Below are 22,971 nucleotides of genomic sequence, written 5' to 3'. Positions count from 1 at the left end.
AAGCTGGGATCTCTGGGAAGAAAGCTACCAAGTGCGATTTTAAAAGGAGAGGGAACACAAGTACCCAACTTCACACTCCTTCCCTCTGATCTCCTTGTGGAGCTCCTCATTGGACAAAGGCCATAGGAGGCTGGAAGGTAAAGGAGCTCATTAATGTGATCTAAACAGATCAGCCCCTTGCAGTAGAGAAGCAGAGGAAGAAGAGTGAATCTGGAGGGGCAAATACAATATTCACCCACACCTGGCCTTCAAATTATATCCAGCAGGCCCACATACACCACGGAACATTTCTAGCCCCTCTTTCCTTGGACTACTGCAACAAGAAAGAAATTTCTCCCCACTCTATTGCAGACCGATCATACATATTCTTACCCATTGCGTTTGTTTCATATATGGCTGATTTTCCCATTAGATTAGACACTCCTGGAAGGGCCGGGGCTACATCTAATCTCTTGGTCAGTCTAATGGAATGTGAAATAACCAAACTCCGTATATTTCTTTACCTCAAGTGTATAAATGAAATGTCAATGGACTTTAGCAAATTGCCTAAAGTTTCACAGTGAATGAAGTTGAGAAAACACTTAGATTTATTCCAGATTTTATGCATTTAGATTTTGTTGCTTCAGTTTGCAATTAGAACACCTTCCTTCCTTCCTCCCTCCCTCTCCTTCTCTCTCTCTCTTTTCTCTCTCTCTCTTACACACACACACACACACACACACACACACACACACACACCCAGGCTTAAATTTGGGCATCATGTCTCTGGGTTAAGATCATTTTTGGAAAGGCAGTGTTCATCTTCTATAAGGATTCACGTGGGAGAGGCGATATCCTGCATAAATGTAGCAGGAAATAATAATAACCTTAACCTGCCTTTTATTTTGAGTCTTCCTACCTTCTCGCTCCCTCTAAATCACCAAGTAATCAATCTGAAGCAGCAACAGGCAACACCATTAAAATTACAGATGCTTGGAGATGGAATTAGTCTACTCACTCGTTATTCTTGATTAGCAGAAAATTATCCTGCTAACATTTACTGTGCTGTTCATTTGTTATTCGGAAGTGATTAGCCACAAATAACAGTTAAGAACCAGCCAGTTTTGTAGTTTCAGCCACAGCTGTAATTACCTCCCCAGTGCCTCTGCCTTCAGACACGCCTTCCTCACTTGAAAATATCGGGCTGCCAAAAAGTTCGTTCGGGTTTGTCCATACGATGTTATGAAAAATCCGAATGAATTTTTTGGCCAACCCAATAGCTCATGCCCTTCCTTCAACACTACCTCCCTCTCAGATATCAGCTTTTTTTTTTTTTTCCTCTCTCAACCATAGTGAAATTAGTGGCCCCACTCACATTCACCCCATTCGTGAAGACCTGAAAACCATCAGGGAAGAATTTTAACTTTTTGCCCAAAGCTGGGAAATCTCGGGGCCCAGATAATTCTGTTTCCCAAATTTCCCCATTAGCTGCATCAGCCTCCAATGCGTTTCTCATTCATATTACTTTCCTCCAAGAAGGAACCTGAGGGTCTCAGGTCAGACAGTGACCTAGCCCCACTGTTAACCTCTGATATCTTCACCCTTTTTCCTTACTTCCTCTTTCTCTCATTTAAACACCTCCTTACCTGGAATTTCTTTTCTGTAGAAATCTACATTTTAACAAATTCTTACGGCTCTGGGGATGACCAGCGTTACCCTAGGCATTACCAGATTGTCCACCTTAAGTTCTCCCATTAAAATTTCCTTTTTTCTGTTTTTCATTCCCATAGGAAACCAGCTTCACCAGGCTGTTAATGAATGAATGAATTTGCCCTCAGGTGTTAACGACGACTTAAAACTGAACATTGGTGTTTGTCATCCGAGGATATCTACATTTTGTAATTCTCAGCAAAAACTGCCCATTATCAGCATTTCAGAAGCCTTTCTAAAATGCCTGGAACCCATGTCAGAGTTTCTCATACAACATATAGGGCGGAGTCTGAACCTAAGAATTGGCTCTTACTGGAATTTTAGGAATCTGTAACAAGATAATGAGGGACTGGTTGATTGACTGAGGTTCAGCTGGCCAACATAGTGCCCTTAAATTCATGGTTCTTTCTCTAAGTCTGAATCTTCTGCCTACTTCTACAACTCAACCAATTTTTTAAAACTTGTTCCAAAAAAATCGTCCAGTATGAGGGTGCTTATTCCTGTACCCTATTCCAAAGTTCTTCATTAGAACCTGTAGAAATCTACATTTTAACAAATTCTTAAGAAAAACAAAAAACAAATTCTTATGACACACTCAAGTTTGAGAACTACTCGTTGCCTTGGGCAAAGCCAAGATCCAGACCTACCAGGTTTAGAAGCTGATTTGATTCAGGGTTTACTTATTCTTTCTTTTAGTTGCCTTGCAGTGGATCATTGGCCCCAGACATCAAACTATATACTCCAATGAATCTTTGACTTAACCTAAAGAATATCTTTCTTTTTTCTTTTAAATAGGATACATTCAATGAATTGTTTGACATGACATTTACTATATGTCCAGACATGTTTTATTCATCTCACCATCTGATCTGTTGTGCCTAAAGCACCATCTAGCATACATGACTACACAGCAAAGAATAAAACCAGATTCATTTCCCTCAGGGAGCTTGGAGTCAGGGAGAATGATATGAATTCAATTAACACGAGACAGAAGGTAATAAATGAAAATCAGAATCTAGAACAGGAATAAGCATAATGTATTCTAAAAGACCTCATGTGAAGGAGATAGCAGATGAGTTGAACTCTGAAGAATGGGCTAGTTTACAACAGGCACTTAGGGCCCAAAAGCAGACAGACTGATGATAACCACTCATGCTGTTTCCCTCTTCCCAAGGGCCTTTCACACATCAGGTCCTTTGGGTGAATTCTTATTTATCCTCTAAAGCCTTGCTCTGGCTCCACTGACCCTATGAAGTCTCCTTGCTCCCCTCAGGGCTAAGCTCATCATCCCTCCTTTGTTCCTCTGCTTAGTTTGCAACTGCTGCTATGCTAAAAGCATCACGCTAATCTCTGTTGTAGGGAATGATTCATTTATATAACTGAATCCACACTAGATTGTGATCGACTTGGTAGCAGAAAACATGACATTCATCTTTGATTCATCTTTGAACACTCAGCAGACCACCTGGCATGTAGAAAGTGTACAATGCATGTTTGCTCATTTAACATTTACACTGTAGTAGTTAACAGCCAAAGTGACCAGTTTGTGTCCTGACTACAACCTGATATCAGTGTGACATTACTAAAGTTATTTAATCTTTCTGTGTCTCAGTTTCCTCATCAGTGAAATGGGAGAAAACAATTTTCTAATACATTTCAGATACTATTTTTAAATAATAAACGCTGCTACTATTGATATTTGGATAAAACGAGTTAATACAAGTGAAGTGTACAGGAGAGTCTGGTGCATTATAAGTGTTCAATAATTATTTACTGATAGCTTTATCAGTAGTAAAGTTGAATAGATTCTTCTTCCCTACATCACTATCCTTGGAATTCTGCTGACAAGTTGAGGTGTTTGGGCAGGTGGCTATAGCCGTGAATACATCTGTGACACCTTACTGTGATATAAGACTCCCATTCCCAGCACTTACCCTTTTATGGATATTGTCTTGCATCATTACATGGCATTGGGCATCTTACAGACACTGACACAGACAACTCTGAGACATTGTTGCAAGTCACCCAATGAATCAGAGGAACAGACAAACCAGACTCCAGACTTTTAGGTCAAGGCCCCCCACTCCATACTAAGGATTGAGAGTCTGGCACATCAGGTCTTAACTTCTAAACCACGTGCTTTCCAAGCAGATATACCCATCATGTCAATTTCAACTTTCTACACTAATTGCGTTTCTCTCAGCCTGGGATATTGGGCAAGTTATTTTATGTTTCCTCTTCTGTTGCTGAAGAAAAGCTCTGAAGCAGTGGCTAGCTTGAGCCGTCTTGCAGAGGGCATTGTCGGTTCCACCAGTTTCAACCTCCAAAATTCTTTACCCTGGGTGGTTTTCCCCTAGCTGGAGACATTTAGCAATATCTGGAGAGATGTTTGGTTATCACAGCTCAGGGATGCTACCGGTATCTACTGCGTAGAGCTCAGGGTTGCTACTAACCATCCTACATGTGCAGAACAGCCCTGACAGCAAATAATGATGCTGCCCAAAGTATCAATTGTGCCATGGTTGACAAACTATGCTCTAGAGCCAGGGCACTACCTAAGCACGGCTTTAAAGAAATGGTATAAATTTTAAACATCCCATATGCTGGCTCAGTTTGGGGTAGTAAAACTCATGGGAAGAAAAGATTAAACAAAGTAGAAGGTGAAGATGATAAAAAGGGCAAAGAGACCTGCTTCTGACAATAGCACTGTCTCTATTTGGATGCTTTAAGCTTTCTACATCCCAGCAAACCAATTTACTACCTTTTTTCTGGCAACAGATATGCTGCACAGTTATTTGGTTTCAATGGTAATGATACCCAGCAAGAACACTGAACCTTAAGAGCAGCTTTGTGGATTCTGTGGTCTGACCCAGTGCCCTTTAATAAGACTAAGTTCCCTTTGTGACTTCTCAGTTGGAGGAGATCGGGGTACTGGGAGCAAAAGCCTTGTTTGATTCATTTTACCCTTCAGTTTTCTTTAAAATTGCACACATCACAAAGGAGGGTCCCAGGTGAGAAGAAAAGCAGGCATCAAATCGGATAAAATAATAAAGCAACTAGAGTCACAGCCTCTCTTCTCCCCAGCTACCTTCCTGCAATATTCACTTGGTTTTCTGTCTGTAAAGCAAAATCATCTGATGCTCCCTAAACCATTTCCAATTTAACATGCATGTCACACTTTACTAATTATTCATAATTTCAAAAAAGCTATCATATCTTTTTATAGGGAGGTTATTTCAGCCTTCTAATCCCAAAGTCAATGAGTTAGAGTTGTATGGATAAGTTATTTGTGTTCATGCATTGGTGCTTCAAAGGAATTTGTTAAGAAAAGACGGAATATTTTGTTCTCGCAGTTAATCCCTTTGCAACATTCCAAATTTATGATATTAAAGACTTACCCAGTTTAAAATCTTATCCAACCTAAAATGAGTTATTACTCCACAGAAATATTTAAATTTGACTCTGGAATTTGTTTTTAATAGATAATTGAAGGTATGAGTTTCCGTAAGTAAATTGTGATCTTTCCCTAGCAAGATATACAGTTGACCCTTGAACAACATGGGTTTGAACTGCACAGGTCCATTTATCCGTGGATTTTTTTCAAGAAATGAGTGTCACAGAACTACACAGTCGGCAACTGGCTGAATCCAGGGGTGCAGAACTGAGGTTACGGAGGAACCTCGGATACCAAAGACCAACTGTGAAGTTACACCTAGATTTTTGACCGGGCAGAGAGCAGACACCCCTAACCCCCATGTTGTTCAAGGGTCAACTGTATTTTTTTCTTGTGACTTACCTGGTGCTCTATAATGCGATTTTATGGCTACATGTTGGAGTTTTGTTCTGCCAAAAGGTTTGCAGATCTTTCAATGTATTTCCTTCCTACATAATCTTTTCCTATGAGCCCAGAGGACTCTGAGGGTGACTACAGATATGGTATTTCCCATTTGCTCCTCAACCTCTTTCAAATCCCAGGACCGAAAGTCTGTGCTGCTGAGCACAGTCAGGGGCACAAGACAAACTACCCTGCAACACACCAATTAAAAAAAGAAAGTTTGTCAAAGATATGGAGGCAAGCTCTCTTTACCAGTGATTTGCTTTTGGTTCAAAACCATATAAAGAGTGTCTCAGTTGAGAATTTTTGATGTACTCTAAGTAGAAAGCACCATCTCATGTTAACCTAATCAAAGAAATGGAAAATATTGGCTTCTTTAGAACAAGCAACACTGTTAAAACTTAAACAGTTCATGTCATTCCTTTGCTCAAAATGATCCAATCCCTTTCTAATACTTTCAGATTCAAATAGGAGAGTTTATTATGATTATAAAATTGTACATCATCTAGCATACCATCCATCTCTCTGATCTCATCACCTATTCACCCTACTTCCTCCTTTACTCCATCCCATCCTTGAAGGTGGGCTCCTGAACTTGTCCTAGCTTGAAGCTCATTCCCTTCACGTCACTCAAATATCACCTTCTCGCTGAGGCCTTAACTACCCACCTAGCCAAAATTGAACCTCCACCCATGACACTTCCTACCACACTTAATTTTCTCTTAGAATTTATCATTATCTACCATCCTGTAGATTTTAACCTTTTACCTTTTACCTACCCACATTTGCAATATAAACTTCAGAAGGGCAGGGATTTTCATTAATTTGTTTCACAGCTGCATCCACAGTGTCTAGAATAGTACCTAGGACACAGCAGATGTGACACAGCACAGATACTCAGTAAGTAATTATTGAAATAAAGAATCAAGTTAAAATCAAGTTCCATGGAACTTAAAAGCAAGACATTAATCTGTGAGTCACAAAGGACTAGGAAGCTCTCAGGAACTTTGAAAGCTTCCCTTTATGGATTCATAGGTTCTCTTACATGATCTTCTTTTCCTCTTTCTGGGTCAGTTATCTCACCATCTCTGCAGCCTCCTTTGCACTGATCCAGTGTGTGATCATTGAGCTGTCATTACCTCAGTTCCAGCAGACAGCTCTACTAGATTCTCTGGACCTCCAAATTTCTGGAGGAGAGAATGTGATTGGCCAACATTGGTATAAGGTGCTCCCAGCCCCTCATGGGCAATTAATCACAGCCAAAGGAAAGGGGTCACATAAGGCAAAACAGGGCCACCAGGGGTTCACTGTTAAGGATGTGGGGGAGGGTTTATTTCTTAAATTTCAAGGTATTTTCAAAGCTCACATTTATACCCTTTCATTACAATATAAAGATAAGCAGCAAATAAGGACAAGTTTAACAGAAAAGTCAGATGGTTCTCATTGCTCTGGCCTTGTTTAAATGAGTAGAACACTGTTCCGTGTTATGAGAAAAAATCAAATTCTGCGTAGACACACCCTGTGTGCTTACAGTCTGAAGGAACAATATTTATTACTGGCAACCAATTTTCAATGTCTTGAGAGAATGTCTTTCAACATTTTATGTGTGTGTCCTTTCTCCTTTAATTTTCAAAACTTCATGGATACCACCCCCATGGTATAGTCATAATTGTATTAGCCATAGAAGGAAAAATAAGTAATATGGAGGAAAAGTAATATCCTCCATTAGGCACTGTATCCTCAAACCCAGCAAGTGACAGGGACATTGAGTTCAGATGTCAAGACATGGGGTGACAAGGGGAAGAAAGAGTCTTAATGAAGCACAGCCCTGGAGGAAAGTAAGGATGATTCAGCTTGTCAGTGAATGAGGACAGGGATTCTACTTTCCAAGCTAAGCCAAAGGGCACAATTAGATAACCACAGCTGGACTGGAAAGCTCTTGTTATGAAATAGTAGACAATGAGATGAAAACATGGTTATTAGTCACCTTGGGGATGATTTTCAACATCAGACTAAGAGAAATTCAACTCAAAGTCAATGAGAGTTATTTATGGTTGTGGCTAAGGTGGGATTAGCCCTGAGTGGGAAGCAACCAACGACGTGGCCTTCAGCACCAACTCTCCCCAACCCACCCTCCTCTTTGCTCTCCACTTCCACCTAGACGAGGCTGATAAACATGGCCAGAGGCTGCCTTTAGGACAATGTGAAGGTAGGTCAGTTACTGCTGGCCCTTCTACCAAGTCCACCAGGTTTGTAGTGGCCTTATACTGCCCAGGGGCCCCTCTGGGCACTTCCCACACACCTGTGCTTTCTCACCAGTTGAACTCCAACCAAACTTATCTGTCCTGAAGCTTCCACTTGGCCTTAAACTTGCCTTCCTAAGACTGTAGTTAGTTAGATCGATAAAATGATTCAGTTAATGGCTAGTAATGAATTCAAAACTGAAATCAAGGAAACAATCCCATTCACCATCTCATCAAAAAGAATAAAATACCTAGGAATAAACCTACCTAGGGAAGCAAAAGACCTATACTCAGAAAACTATAAAATACTGATGAAAGAAATCAAAGATGACATAAACAGATAGAGAGATATACCATGTTCTTGGATTAGAAGAATCAATATTGTGAAAATGACTATACTACCCAAAGCAATCTACAGATTCAATGAAATCCCTATCAAATTACCAATGGCCTTTTTCACAGAATTAGAACAAAAAATTTTACAATTTGTATGGAAAGACAAAAGACCACAAATAGCCAAAGCAATCTTGAGAAAGAAGAATGGAGCTGGAGGAATCAGGCTTCCTGACTTCAGATTATACTGTGAAGCTTCAGTCATCAAGCAGTATGGTACTGGCACAAAAACAGAAATATAGATTAATGGATCAGGATAGAATGCCCAGAGATAAACCCACGCACCTATGGTCACCTAATCTATGACAAAGGAGGCAAGGATATACAATGGAGAAAAGAGAGTCCCTTCAGTAAGTGGTGCTGGGAAAACTGAACAACTACATGTAAAAAAATGAAATTAGAACACTCCCTAACACCATACACAAAAATAAACTCAAAATGGACTAAAGACCTAAATGTAAGGCTGGATACTATAAAACTCTTAGAGGAAAACATAGACAGAACACTCCTTGACATAAATCACAGCAAGATCTTTTCTGACCCACCTCCTAGAGTAATGACAGCAAAACCAAAAATAAACAAATGGGACCTAATGAAACTTAAAAGCTTTTGTACAGCAAGGGAAACCATAAACAAAATGAAAAGATAACCCTCAGAATGGGAGAAAATATTTGCAAACAAAGTAACCGACAAGGGATTAATCTCCAAAACATACAAAGACCTCATGCAACTCAATATCAAAAAAATAAACAACCCAATCAAAAAATGGGTGGAAGATCAAATAGACATTTCTCCAAAGAAGACATACAGATGGCTAAAAAGCACAAGAAAAGATGCTCACATCACTAATTATTAGAGAAATGCAAATCCAAACTACAATGAGGTATCACCTCACACCAGTCAGAAAATCTACAAACAATAAATGCTGGAGAGTGTGTGGAGAAAATGGAGAACAGTATGGAGGTTCCCTATAAAACTAAAAATAGAGCTACCATATGATCCAGCAATCCCACTCCTGTGCACATATCCAGAGAAAACAATAATTCAAAAAGATACATGCACCCCAGTGTTCATTGCAGCGCTATTTACTATAGCCAAGACATGGAAGCAACCTAAATGTCCATTAACAGAGGAATGGATAAAGAAGATGTGGTACATATATACAATGGAATATTACTCAGCCATAAAAAAAGAACAAAATAATGCCATTTGCAGCAACATGGATGAACCTAGAGATTGTCATACTGAGTGAAGTAAGTCAGATAGGAAATACAAATATCATATGATATTGCTTACATGTGAAATCTAAAAAAAAAGGTACAAATGAACTTATCTACACAACAGAAATAGAGTTACAAATGTAGAAAACAAACTTATGGCTACCAGGGGGTAAGGGAGGGGAGGGGAGGGGAAAATCGGGAGATTGGGACTGGCATATACACACTACTATATATAGAATAGATAACTAATAAGGACCTGCTGTATAGCACTGGGAACTCTACTCAATACTCTGTAATAGCCTATATGGGAAAAGAATCTAAAAAACAGTGGGTATATGTATAACTGATTCACTTTGCTGTACACCTGAAACTAACACAAAGTTATAAATCAACTATACTCCAGGGTGGGGGTCCCCAACACGTGGGCCGTGGACCACTACCAGTCTGCAGCCTGTTGGGAACCGGGCCTCACAACAGGAGGTGAGCAGCAGGCCAGCGAGCAAAGCTTCATCTGCTGCTCTCCATTGCTCGCATTACCGCCTGAAGCATGCCCCTCCCCTCCCCTGCGGTCCATGGAACAATTGTCTTCCACGAAACCGGTCCCTGGTGCCAAAAATGTTGGGGACTGCTGCTCCAGGGGACTTCCCTTATGGTCCAGTGGATAAGACTCCACGCTTCCACTGCAGGGGGCCTGGGTTCTATCCCTGGTCGGGGAACTAAGATCCCACATGCCTCGCGGCTCTACCAAAAACAAAACAAAGCAAAACAACAACAGAAAAACCCTATACTCCAATAAAAATTAGAAAAAACTAAAATAAAGTTTAAAGAAACAACGATAAGAAAAAAAGTGAGTGTTAGACCTCCCACACATTTAGACATTAGATGTCAGTTTTGATTCTGGTCATTGGAAGTAGTTCCTTTGCACAAATCCAAAGGGGTGATCCTAATAGTGAGAAATGCCAGACAGGACAGGGGAAATAAGAGACGGCACAGCCTTTGAGTTCACCTGCAGCTGATCACAACTGGCATTCTCCTCATGCTGTACCCTCAGCTGGGAAATCTTTCCCACACCTGCCTCCCTATTAAAAACACTACCCTTTTTCAAAGGTCAACTAAAATGTCACCACCCTGAAATACCTTCCCCAGCCCCGCTTCATAAGCGAACACCTAATACTAACTGAGTGCTTGTTCCTCAGATCATCTTCCAGAAAACCATTCTCTTATCTCCAATTTACAAGGAAATCAAGGTTTAGAGTAGTCAAAGACTTATTCGAAGTTACACAACTAATAAGTGGTTAGAAACGTGGGGTCAAAATGCTTAATGCAACCAGCTAATCCATTCAAATTATATTTATTCCTCCTCTGTGCCCCTGTAAGCATGTTGTTTGTATTTTTATTAAAATAAAAACTAGCACAGTCTACTCTGTACTATGGTAAAGTGTATACTCCACAGTCAGCCTCAATAAATTATGAACTCCTTGAGTTTAAGTGCCATAACTTAGTCATCATTTTATCACCCGTAGCACCCGGTGAGCGCCTGATGAAAAGAATATGCTTAATAAATTTTATTCGAATTATAGAAAATAAGTGAAGAGAAAGTGTGACAAAAATGTCCTTAAAGTTATTTTTGCTTATATTTTTCCACTTTTACCTGGTGTGTGTGTGTGTGAAGTTCAAGGAAAATGTCAGCCTAAATTCACGTTGAATGCCTATGTTTTTGCCTCCTGTGAATGGTGTGGAGGTGGCAGATATAGCAGAAGTGGGTACAGGAAGCCACTGCCATCATTTTATCGAGGAAAAAACCCACCAAATATCTATCGGCTATATCCATAGAACTCCCAGATAAAAAGACAATGAAATTTCTAATGTGCATTCCTAACAGAATCCCCTGCACATTTATTATTTGGTATAAATTGTAAGGTGATTTTTTTTTTTTTTTAGCTTTCTCTCCCCTGGCTTCAGCTTTGAGATAAAAAGCATTTCATCCCTGGCTCTAGTAGCTCTCAGCAAGCTGTAGGGATTTTAGAGGAATTTTAGCTTCCCTTTCTTTTTCTTTAGTGGTAAGGACTAGACAGATACGTTTTTCATGATGGAAACACATCCTGATCCAGGATCAAGAGAGTGGTGCCCTTCTTCAAAACTCAGTGAAGGAAAATAATCTTGAAAGGATGTCTCAAGCCTTTCCTTGGTCCCAACTGCCAATCCAGACAGACATTCACTTTCTAAGATCAAACCCTGAGCTAGACACCATTTGGCAGCCTCTTGGCTGGATGCTAAGTTTATTCCATAACATCCTCAGCTGGAAAATTGTTCTGAATCATTTTCTAAAAGTATAATGGCCCCACTTCCACCAGGAGTTCTCTGACTCATCTCTCTTAAAAAGTACAGCAATATGCTTAGCACACTGTAGGTTTTCAGATGAGTCGTGGCCACACTTTATTTCTTTTAAGCAGGTAAACAATGCACCAAACGTGTGTCACCTTCCAGAGAAGCAAAATGGAGGCAAAATCCATTTTTTATTACTACTCACTCTGCCTCTGTCCAATTCAGGACCCACGCATCCTTGACTCCTATGTATCCCAGGGTAATAAGCAACAGGGAGATCTTTCAGTGCACAGGATCGAAGGTAAAACAACTTGGATAAAGTCCTAGCTCTGCAATGCAGTAACTTGATAACATTAGACAGTTTCCTGACCTGAGTCTAGTTTTATAAAAGGCACACAGTAGTGTCTGCCTCATGCAGTGGTTGTGGGGATTAACAGCAATGATGCCAAAGAAGATATACAGATTGCCAACAAACACATGAAAGAATGCTCAACATCATTAATCATTAGAGAAATGCAAATCAAAACTACAGTGAGATATCATCTCACACCAGTCAGAATAGCCATCATCAAAAAATCCAGAAACAATAAATGCTGGAGAGGGTGTGGAGAAAAGGGAACCCTCTTGCACTGTTGGTGGGAATGTAAATTGATACAGCCACTATGGAGAACAGTATGGAGGTTCCTTAAAAAACTAAAAGTAGAGTTACCATATGACCCAGCGATCCCACTACTGGGCATATACCCAGAGAAAACCATAATTCAAAAAGAGTTATATACCAAAATGTTCATCGCAACTCTATTTACAATAGCCAGGACATGGAAGCAACATAAGTGTCCATCAACAGACGAATGGATAAAGAAGATGTGGCACATATATACAATGGAATATTACTCAGCCATAAAAAGGAAAGAAACTGAGTTATTTGTAGTGAGGTGGGTGGACCTCGAGACTGCCATACAGAGTGAAGTAAGTCAGAAAGAGAAAAACAAATACCGTATGCTAATACATGTATGTGGAATCTAAAAAAAAAAAAAAAAAAAAGAAATTGGTCAGAAGAACCTGGGGCAAGACGGGAATAAAGATGCAGACCTACTAGAGAATGGACTTGAGGATACGGGGAGGGGGAAGGGTAAGCTGTGACAAAGTGAGAGAGTGGCATGGACATATATACACTACCAAACGTAAAATAGATAGCTAGTGGGAAGCAGCCGCATAGCACAGGGAGATCAGCTGGGTGCTTTGTGACCACCTAAGGGGTGGGATAGGGAGGGTGGGAGGGAGGGAGATGCAAGAGGGAAGAGATATGGGGACATATGTATATATATAACTGTTATTTTGTTATACAGCAGAAACTGACACACCATTGTAAAGCAATTATGCTCTAATAAAAATGTTAAAAAAAAAAAGAAAGATGGCCCTCACCAAGACAAAAAAAATAAAAAAATAAAAATAAAAAATAAATAAAAGCAATGATGACAATAAAGCATTTAGCATAACACTTGTTATATAAGTTTGAGCTGTCTCATAGTGCTCTTTTTTTTTAATTATTGGAGTATAATTGCTTTACAATGTTGTGTTAGCTTCTGCTGTACAATGAAGTGAATCAACTATATGTATACATATATCCCCTCCCTCTTGGACCTCCCTCCCACCACCACCCCCATCCCACCCATCCAGGTCATCACAGAGCACTGAGTTGAGCTTCCTATGCTTTATAGAAGGTTCCCGCTAGCTATCTGTTTCACACATGGTAGTGTATATATGTCAGTCCTAATCTCCCATTTCGCCCCACCCTCCTCTTCCCCCCCTCCCATTATAATAATCAAGTTTCTCCCACCAGTATGTCAAAGTGAAAAGGCAGAATGGACTGGATTCAAGTCCTCACTTGACTGCATAACAGACGTGTGGGCTCAGGCAAGTTCGCTAATATCTCAGTTTCTCATCCTCTCATCTCTAAAACTAGGCTAATAATAATAACCACTTCGCTGTGCAGTTGTAAGCATTAAGCACTAATGCAAGTAAAACCCTTAGCACAGACTCTGACTACAGTAATGCCCTTAATAAATAGTAGCATTAAAATTTATTAATAGGAATAGGAGTAGTATTATTATTTCTATTGTTATTATTAGTCAATTGTATGCTTTTGGAACAAGAACAGACTTCTCTGGAGCATCTTTGTCTGGCTTTCCTTAACCGTCCAAGTGGTTTCAGCCAATCCTGATGCTGAGCTCCTAAAGCAACAGATCAGGTGACATTATTTTCCCACTGGGAAAAACATGCCACTGTGTCAGCAGAGCGGTCAGCCATGTGGCTGAGAAGAATATTTTCATGGAAATTCATAACTGTGCTTCTCAGTCTTGACTTGTTCTCCCTCCTCCCTTCCTCTTTCTCTCTCTCTCACTCATTGGGTACATAGGTGCTCGTTATTAATAATAGGAACTTTGATCCTAGGTTTGCACAATCCCCATTTACCTTTCCGTCCAAGACTGTTTAGTTTCTCTCCCTAACTGAGTCGTGTTGGCAAGAACAGACCCCCGACTCTGACTACAGCCCTGTGGTAGGCGCCTCTTGTTTGTTACATACCACTTAGAGAGAAAAGGGACATCTGTACTCATTCACTCTGCTCGCTCATCTTCTGTTTGCTCCTCAACAAGCAAACGTCTTATAACCCTCACTCCCAATGTGCGCACCCACATAGAATCCTCTTTCCTCAAATACCCTCTTTCCTGGAAGCTGTGACAATATGTTCTTCTGCTTTAGCTCCTGCCTCCTTGGCGGTTCCTTCTCAGTCTCTTTTGTGACCTCCTCTATCTCATCCTTATGAGAGATCCTGAAAGTTCTACTTTTCTCTTCATGAATGTACGCCTCCTCCAGGGTTCCTGGTCTCCATGAATAGGTTCACCCGTTTCCTCAAGCCGGTAATCTGGACTGCATCCTTAAAGTCTTATTCTTCTTAATCAAAAATGACCCCTCCCCCCACCAAAAAAAACCACTTAAGTTCCATTGATTTTACAGTCTTATCATTTCTTGACTCCAGATACATTTCTTTTCCCTATTTCTATTGTCCTTGTTTGGGCCACCATATCACTTACTTGAATTACTACAAAAGCTTCTTTATTTCCTGCTATTGCTAAACTTGCTCCGCACTCTTCAAATTCATTTTCCAAACTATAGCTAAGGTGATCCTCCTAGAATTTAAGTGTGATCGTGACAGCAACACTTAAGACCTATCAATGCTTGCCCTACCTCTCTAACCTTGATCTATCTCCACCCAACCTCCATGCTCTCGCCATAACGATGATGTCAAGATCCCAGCATACATCTAGGATCTCCTGTTTCCATACACGCTATGTGCTCTTCTTTAAAAATCTCCTTTTCCTCACTTTCACACACAACATAACTAATTTCTCATTCTGTAAGTTTTGGCGCAGAAGTTGCTTCCTCCAGAAAACCTAACCCATACATCCAAGTTTGGATACGGTAACTCTCCTATGTGCTCACTGCCTTGCCCCATGAGAGATTCATCGAAATTGTAATTGCCGACTTTGTGTTCTTCACTATACGATTATTCATGACCAACAGGCAAAGAGGACCTGCATCATTCATATTCATATATGTGCCCCCAGCACTGTCATTGGTTCCTGCTCAGTGATGGAGGGAAAGAGGGAAGGAAGAAAGGGAAATGGTAGAAGAAACCTAATTTGACCTCACGAATAGATGAAGGGAAGGATGCTGTTACAACTTCTCAGCACAGAATATCTCCAGAGAAATAACTTATTGGTATCTAGGTGAGTTTTATGCCTGGAAATTCACTGCTGTTTGGTCTCCTTTATCATGCCCATGTTTTACTTTTTGTTTCCTTCCTGTGTTTAATTGCCTACTGACTTCTTTACTCCAAACAAGTAAGTAGATTTGCAGTTGAATAAAGTTGAAATTTCAAGCATACCCGTAAACAACATTAAATGCCTTTCTGTTTACAGAAAATAACACAAACTTTTGCCCCTCACATTTTTTGTATTTTTTGTTGCTTTACTCAACATTCTGACCAAACTCTGAACCACATGTTCCAATCATCCTGTCCTTGCATCTCAAAAAGCACTAACTCCTACCTGTTCAATTGCAATTACATCCTATCAGCATAAGTGTCTTAACTTTGAATCACTGTTTTTTCAGTCCCTAATTATAAAACTGAAGGAAAAAAAGAAACACATAACGCAAAGCCGACAACAAAACGAATTCGAATTCAGGCAACCTCCAGAAGTTAAAGATCATCATCAAAAAGATGATCATTGACCCAAGTTAGTTACGTCAGTGTGCTTAACTGAAAAAGAGGTTATGGCTAATCATGACAATTCTGATGATGACAATGATGGTGATGACATGCATGACAAGGATAATCCATATTTTGTAAACTCCTATAGTATACCAGGTGGGTTGATAAGTCTTTTTACATAGATCATTTTATCTCATTATTATGATAAGCCCAAAGGAGAGATACTATTAGTATTACTACAATTTCTATCTTACCGGTAAGAAAACTGAGGTTTAAATTGTTAACTAATTTGCCAAAGATCTTGTAGCTAATCGATGGGCAGGCCAGATTTCAAATTCAGGCTATTAAACACAAAAGACCTTATGTTTAACCTCAGGCCAAGGAAATTCTATCCGTGTGAGCTTAATACTGGTGAAGCCTTAGCGTTGTCTCTTAGGTTTGCAGGGTTTAGCAGGCAGAATTACTTATTTCATATTTTGGATATGAAATATGGATATATTATGAGATATATTATGATATATATATTAGGATATTATATTAGGATATATTATGAGACTTCAGCACTAGGTTGGATCTGGGGAAGAAATTAGCAGTTTCCACTCATTGCCTTTCTTATTTCAAAAAATTAGAACTCTTCATTTAAAAACTCAAGCATAGTCTTTTTCAAAAGTATCTTTTCAGGTGCCCTGCATAACACATGATAAACATTAAGTGAGACTTCTGAAATATAAATACTTAGGTATAATTTAGTTTTATTTATAAATTCTTAATTTGTATTAGCAAAGTCAGAATTTCTCATCAGTCTTCTACAAATTATATAACCTCTTTATGCCTCCATATTCTGATTTGTATAATAACATTATCAAACTCATTGGGTTATTATAAATGTTTACAGATATAATTTAAGTAAAGCACAGTGCCTGGAATATAGTAGGTACTCAGTAAAAGCCAATCGTTGTTATCATTAGAGTTTACAGACTAGAAACTCCTTTTACAATTAACTCTACATAGACTCACCCTATAAGTTGGTTTCAAAGCTAGAAAGCAGCTTATTGATAAAATTCTTTTTGACGGCTTATCGTACATCTCAATGAACCACAGCCAAATTGTTTCCCTAGAAGATTTGTAAGTTTAAGTAAAGGGTAAGTCTGGCTTTGCTTTCCTAGTTTCTAATTAACTATAAAGGTCTACTTTTCCTGTTGCCTGCCTTGTTCATTCACCCACGTGGCAGAGAACAGAAAGCTACAAGTAGATAAGTTTCTACAGCAGCAGCATGAATTCCATAACAATTTTTTAAACTGTGTTTCTCATTCTTTTCTTTTTTTTTTTCCTTTTTTTCATGGCTTTTCTGCCATAGGGTACATGTCAATTTTCTATGCTTAGTGTGTATAGGACACAAATGTACACACACAAATACATAAGCATGGCTTTTGTCTGTTTGGATGCTGTGTGAGAGCCAGAGTATGACCAGACTTCAACCTAGCTGGGTCCCAGCTTCAACTGTTTTCATCAGAAATTTTAATCTACAACTCTGGACTTCACTAGGTGATGCTTGGCTTCCTTGTCTCTCTGTCTCTACATAGATATGGGATGGTTACAAAAAGTCAGAAGCGCTGGCAGAGGTGGTAAGACTCACCGACATTCTTCTTCCAGCTAGGCAGGTTCTGTCACTATTTCTGGACGGTGTGCTGAAAGAGGTGGTGATATGTATCACTACCAGGCTGACCCAATGGAAGCTCATGTTCAAACCTTCCCAGCATTGTTCTACCTGCAACATTGACAAAAGAGGCCGTAAGTCCTGGATGGTGCGGCTCTGAGACGGAATGTTTAATCCAACTGGATACTTGAGTCACCACATGGAGAGCTGCTTGCAACTACAGTGGACTTGGTGTGCAAGATAAATACAGAAATAAATCTTTGATATGTTTATCCAGTGATGTGGGGGATTTTTGTTGCCATGACGTAAACCTGTCCTCTCCTAACTAAAGTGAAGAATATCAGCCTTGTAGTTTACAAATCCTGGAGCAAGAGAATGTTTCTCCCAATAGTTTTGGCAATGTCTTGGATAGGATTCTTTTTTTTTTTTTTTTTTAGTAGAGAAAGAATACAGTTTTATTACTGAATGGGTATTAAACCAGAGTGTGATACACATCACAGGCAACCTACTAAGAGATCACAAAGACAGAAAGAAAGCTGCCCCTTTTATAAAGTCAAGCAGATACAACCCATTACGTACATGCTTTCAAGGTAAACAGTAAGTAATCCTCAGGTCAGAGGACTTGATAGCACCATCTGTCACACAGTTCACCCTGAATTTTCCTGGTAATTGAGGTGACCATCTATGTTAGCTAATTAGCTTTATCCAGAGGAAAAACAAATTCTTATGCCTTTATGACAGAAAGTGGCTTTTACAGCTTGGAGTTCAGTGTTCACTGACGTTGGATAGGATTCTTATAGTCCCATTTGAGTTAAATGACCATTCCTGAACCATCACTGTGCCCACTGTGATTAACCTAACTGGCTAGTCCTATCCTATGTCATGACCTATAACCTAGATGGAGGAGAAAGGAGCAGAATATACCCAACATCACCATCTGGACTGAAAATGACCACTAGGGAATGATGGAGGAATGGCTCGCCAAAGTACACTGTATTTATACAGTGGGATGTTGATAGCTTCAGAGACTCATCTCTTGCTGACATGTAGTCACCTTGCTATAAAAACTGTTGTCCAGAGGAGTCACATTTGCTTCTCTCAAGTGCTTAAGTGGCAATTTGGCTTTTTACTTCTGTTGTCATCACTTTACGAAGAAAGTAAGCCCACATGGTTGGGAGTAGAGAAAGCTGTGAAAACCTAAGAATTAGACCTAATCTTTTATTTCCTTCTATCAGTTCTATGCAGTGTCTCCCCTCCAATTCAATTCAACAAAGCCATATAGAAATGCTGAGGAGGCAGCCAGTGGGACAGAGTACGGGAACAATCTGCTTAGTCTAAGTGGGAACCTGGAACAAGGAGTAGTTTTGATTTTCAAAAGCAGGAAAAAATTGCTGGGGACGATGGCAGAAGAGTAAGACACGGAGGTCACCTTCCTCTCCACAGATACACCAGAAATACATCTACACGTGGAACAACCCCTACAGAACACCTACTGAATGCTGGCAGAAGACCTCAGACCTCCCAAAAGGCAAGAAGCTCCCCACGTACCTGGGTAGGGCAAAAGAAAAAAGAATAAACAGAGACAAAAGGATAGGGACGGGACCTGCACCAGTGGGAGGGAGCTGTGAAGGAGGAAAGGTTTGCACTCACTAGGAAGCCCCTCTGCGGGCGGAGACTGCGGGAGGCGGAGGGGGAAAGCTTCGGAGCCGCGGAGGAGAGCACAGCAACAGGGGTGCAGAAGGCAAAGCGAAGAGATTCCCGCACAGAGGATGGTGCTGACCGGCACTCACCAGCCTGAGAGGCTTGTCTGCTCCCCTGCCGGGGCGGGCGGGGCTGCGAGTTGAGACTCGGGCTTCGGTCAGAGCGCCGGGAGAGGACTGGGGTTGGCGGCGTGAACACAGCCTGAAGGGGTTAGTGCGCCATGGCTACCCGGAGGGAGTCCGGGAAAAAGTCTGGACCTGCCGAAGAGGCAAGAGACTTTTTCTTCCCTCTTTGTTTCCTGGTGCGCGAGGAGAGGGGTTTAAGAGCGCTGCTTAAAGGAGCTCCAGAGACGGGCGCGAGCCGCGGCAAAAACCGCGGACCCCAGAGACGGGCATGGGATGCTAAGGCTGCTGCTTCAGCCACCGAGAAGCCTGTGTGCGAGTACAGGTCCCTATCCACACCCCTCTTCCAGGGAGCCTGTGCAGCCCGCCACTGCCAGGGTCCCGGGATCCAGGGACAACTCCACCGGAAGAACGCACGGCGTGCCTCAGGCTGGTGCAACGTCACGCCGGCCTCTGGCGCCGCAGGCCCGCCCCGCACTCCGTGCCCCTCCCTCCCCCCAGCCTGAGTGAGCCAGAGGCCCCAAATCAGCGGCTCCTTTAACCCTGTCCTGTCTGAGTGAAGAACAGACGCCCTCCGGTGACGTACACGCAGAGGCGGGGCCAAACCCAAAGCTGAGCCCCTGTGAGCCGTGAGAACAAAGAAGAGAAAGGGAAACCTCTCCCAGCAGCCTCAGGAGCAGCGGATTAAAGCTCCACAATCAATTTGATGTACCCTGCATATGTGGAATACATGAATAGACACGAATCATTCCAAATTAAGGAGGTGGACTCTGAGAGGAAGATTTATGATTTTTTTCCCCATTTCCTCTTTTTGTGAGTGTGTATGTGTATGCTTCTGTGAGAGATTTTGTCCGTATAGCTTTGCTTCCACCATTTGTCCTAGGGTTCGATCCGTCCGTTTTTTTTTTATTCTTGTTTTTTTTTATTTTTTTTCTTAATAATTATATTTTAGTTTGATAACTTTATTTTATTTTACCATTTTTGTTTCTTTCTTTCTTTCTTTCCCTCCTTCCCTCCTTTAGACAACGAATCATCCCAAATTGAGGAGGTGGACTTTGAAAGCAAGATTTATGATTTTTTCCCCTTTCCCTCTTTTTATGCTTCTGGGTGAGATTTTCTCTGTATAGCTTTGCTTCCACCATTTGTCCTAGGGTTCTAGCCATCCATTTTTGTTTTTTTTTAATTTTTTTCTTTTTTTCTCTTAAAAATTACTTTTTTATTTCAATAACTTTATTATATTTTATCTTACTTTATTTTATTTCACTTTATCTTCTTTCTTTTTTTCCTTCCCTCCTTCCTTCCTTCCTCCCTCCCTCCCTCCTTTCTTTCTTTCTACCTTTTTTTCTTTCTTTCTTTCTACTTCTACTAATTCTTTCTTTCTACTTTATCTCCCTTTTATTCTGAGCCAAGTGGATGAAAGGCACTTGGTGCTGCAGCCAGAAGTGCTGTGCCTCTGAGGTGGGAGAGCCAACTTCAGGACACTGGTCCACAAGAGACCTCCCAGCTCCACATAATATCAAACAGGGAAAATCTCCCAGAGATCTCCATCTCAACACCAGCACCCAGCTACACTCAACGACCATCAAGCTACAGTGCTGGATATCCAATGCCAAACAACTAGCAAGACAGGAACACAACCCCACCCATTAGCAGAAAGGCTGCCTAAAATCATAAAAAGTCCACAGACACCCCAAAACACACCACCAGACGTGGACCTGCCCAACAGAAAGACGAGATCCAGCCTCATCCACTAGAACACAGGCACTAGTCCCCTCTACCAGGAAGCCTACATAACCCAGTGAACCAAATTTACCACTGGGGACAGACACCAAAAACAACAGGAACTACGAACCTGCAGCCTGCAAAAAGGAGACCCCAAACACAGTAAGACAAGCAAAATGAGAAGACAGAAAAACACACAGCAGATGAAGGAGCAAGATAAAAACCCACCAGACCTAATAAATGAAGAGGAAATAGGCAGTCTACCTGAAAAAGAATTCAGAATAATGATAGTAAAGATGATCCAGAATCTTGGAAATAGAATTGACAAAATGCAAGAAACATTTAACAAGGACCTAGAAGAACTAAAGCTGAAACAAACAATGATGAACAACACAATAAATGACATTAAAAATACTCTAGATGGGATCAATAGCAGAATAACTGAGGCAGAAGAACGGATAACTGACCTGGAAGATAAAATAGTGGAAATAACTACTGCAGAGCAGAATAAAGAAAAAAGAATGAAAAGAACTGAGGACAGTCTCAGAGACCTCTGGGACAACATTAAATGCAACAACATTCGAATTATAGGGGTTCCAGAAGAAGAAGAGAAAAAGAAAGGGATTGAGGAAATATTTGAAGAGATTATAGTTGAAAGCTTCCCTAATATGGGAAAGGAAATAGTTAATCAAGTCCAGGAAGCACAGAGAGTCCCATACAGGATAAATCCAAGGAGAAATACGCCAAGACACATATTAATCAAACTGTCAAAAATTAAATACAAAGAAAATATAGTAAAAGCAGCAAGGGAAAAACAACAAATAACACACAAGGGAATCCACATAAGGTTAACAGCTGATCTTTCAGTAGAAACTCTGCAAGCCAGAAGGGACTGGCAGGACATATTTAAAGTGATGAAGGAGAAAAACCTACAACCAAGATTACTCTACCCAGCAAGGATCTCATTCAGACTTGATGGAGAAATTAAAACCTTTACAGACAAGCAAAAGCTCAGAGAGTTCAGCACCACCAAACCAGCTTTACAACAAATGCTAAAGGAACTTCTCTAGCCAAGAAACACAAGAGAAGGAAAAGACCTACAATAACGAACACAAAACAATTAAGAAAATGGAAATAGGAACATACATATTGATAATTACCTTAAATGTAAATGGACTAAATGCTCCCACCAAAAGACACAGATTGGCTGAATGGATACAAAAACAAGACCCATGTATTTGCTGTCTAAAAGGGACCCACTTCAGACCTAGAGACACATACAGACTGAAAGTAAGGGGGTGGAAAAAGATATTTCATGCAAATGGAAACCAAAACAAAGCTGGAGTAGCAGTACTCATATCAGACAAAATAGACTTCAACATAAAAACTATTCGAAGAGACAAAGAAGGACACTACATAATGATCAAGGGATCAATCTAAGAAGAAGATATAACAATTGTAAATATTTATGCACCCAATGTAGGAGCACCTCAATACATAAGGCAAATACTAACAGCCATAAAAGGGGAAATCGACAGTAACACATTCATACTAGGGGACTTTAACACCCCAATGGACAGATCAACCAAAATGAAAATAAATAACGAAACACAAGCTCTAAATGATACATGAAACAAGATGGACTTAATTGATATTTACAGGACATTCCATCCAAAAACAACAGAATACACATTCTTCTGAAGTGCTCATGGAACATTCTCCAGGATACATCATATCTTGGGTCACAAATCAAGCCTTGGTAAATTTAAGAAAATTGAAATTGTATCA

This window comes from Phocoena sinus, chromosome 16 (assembly GCF_008692025.1).
Source record: "Phocoena sinus isolate mPhoSin1 chromosome 16, mPhoSin1.pri, whole genome shotgun sequence".
Lineage (NCBI taxonomy): Eukaryota > Metazoa > Chordata > Mammalia > Artiodactyla > Phocoenidae > Phocoena > Phocoena sinus.
The sequence above is the reverse complement of the archived record's forward strand: the minus strand, read 5'-3'. Positions refer to the sequence as shown.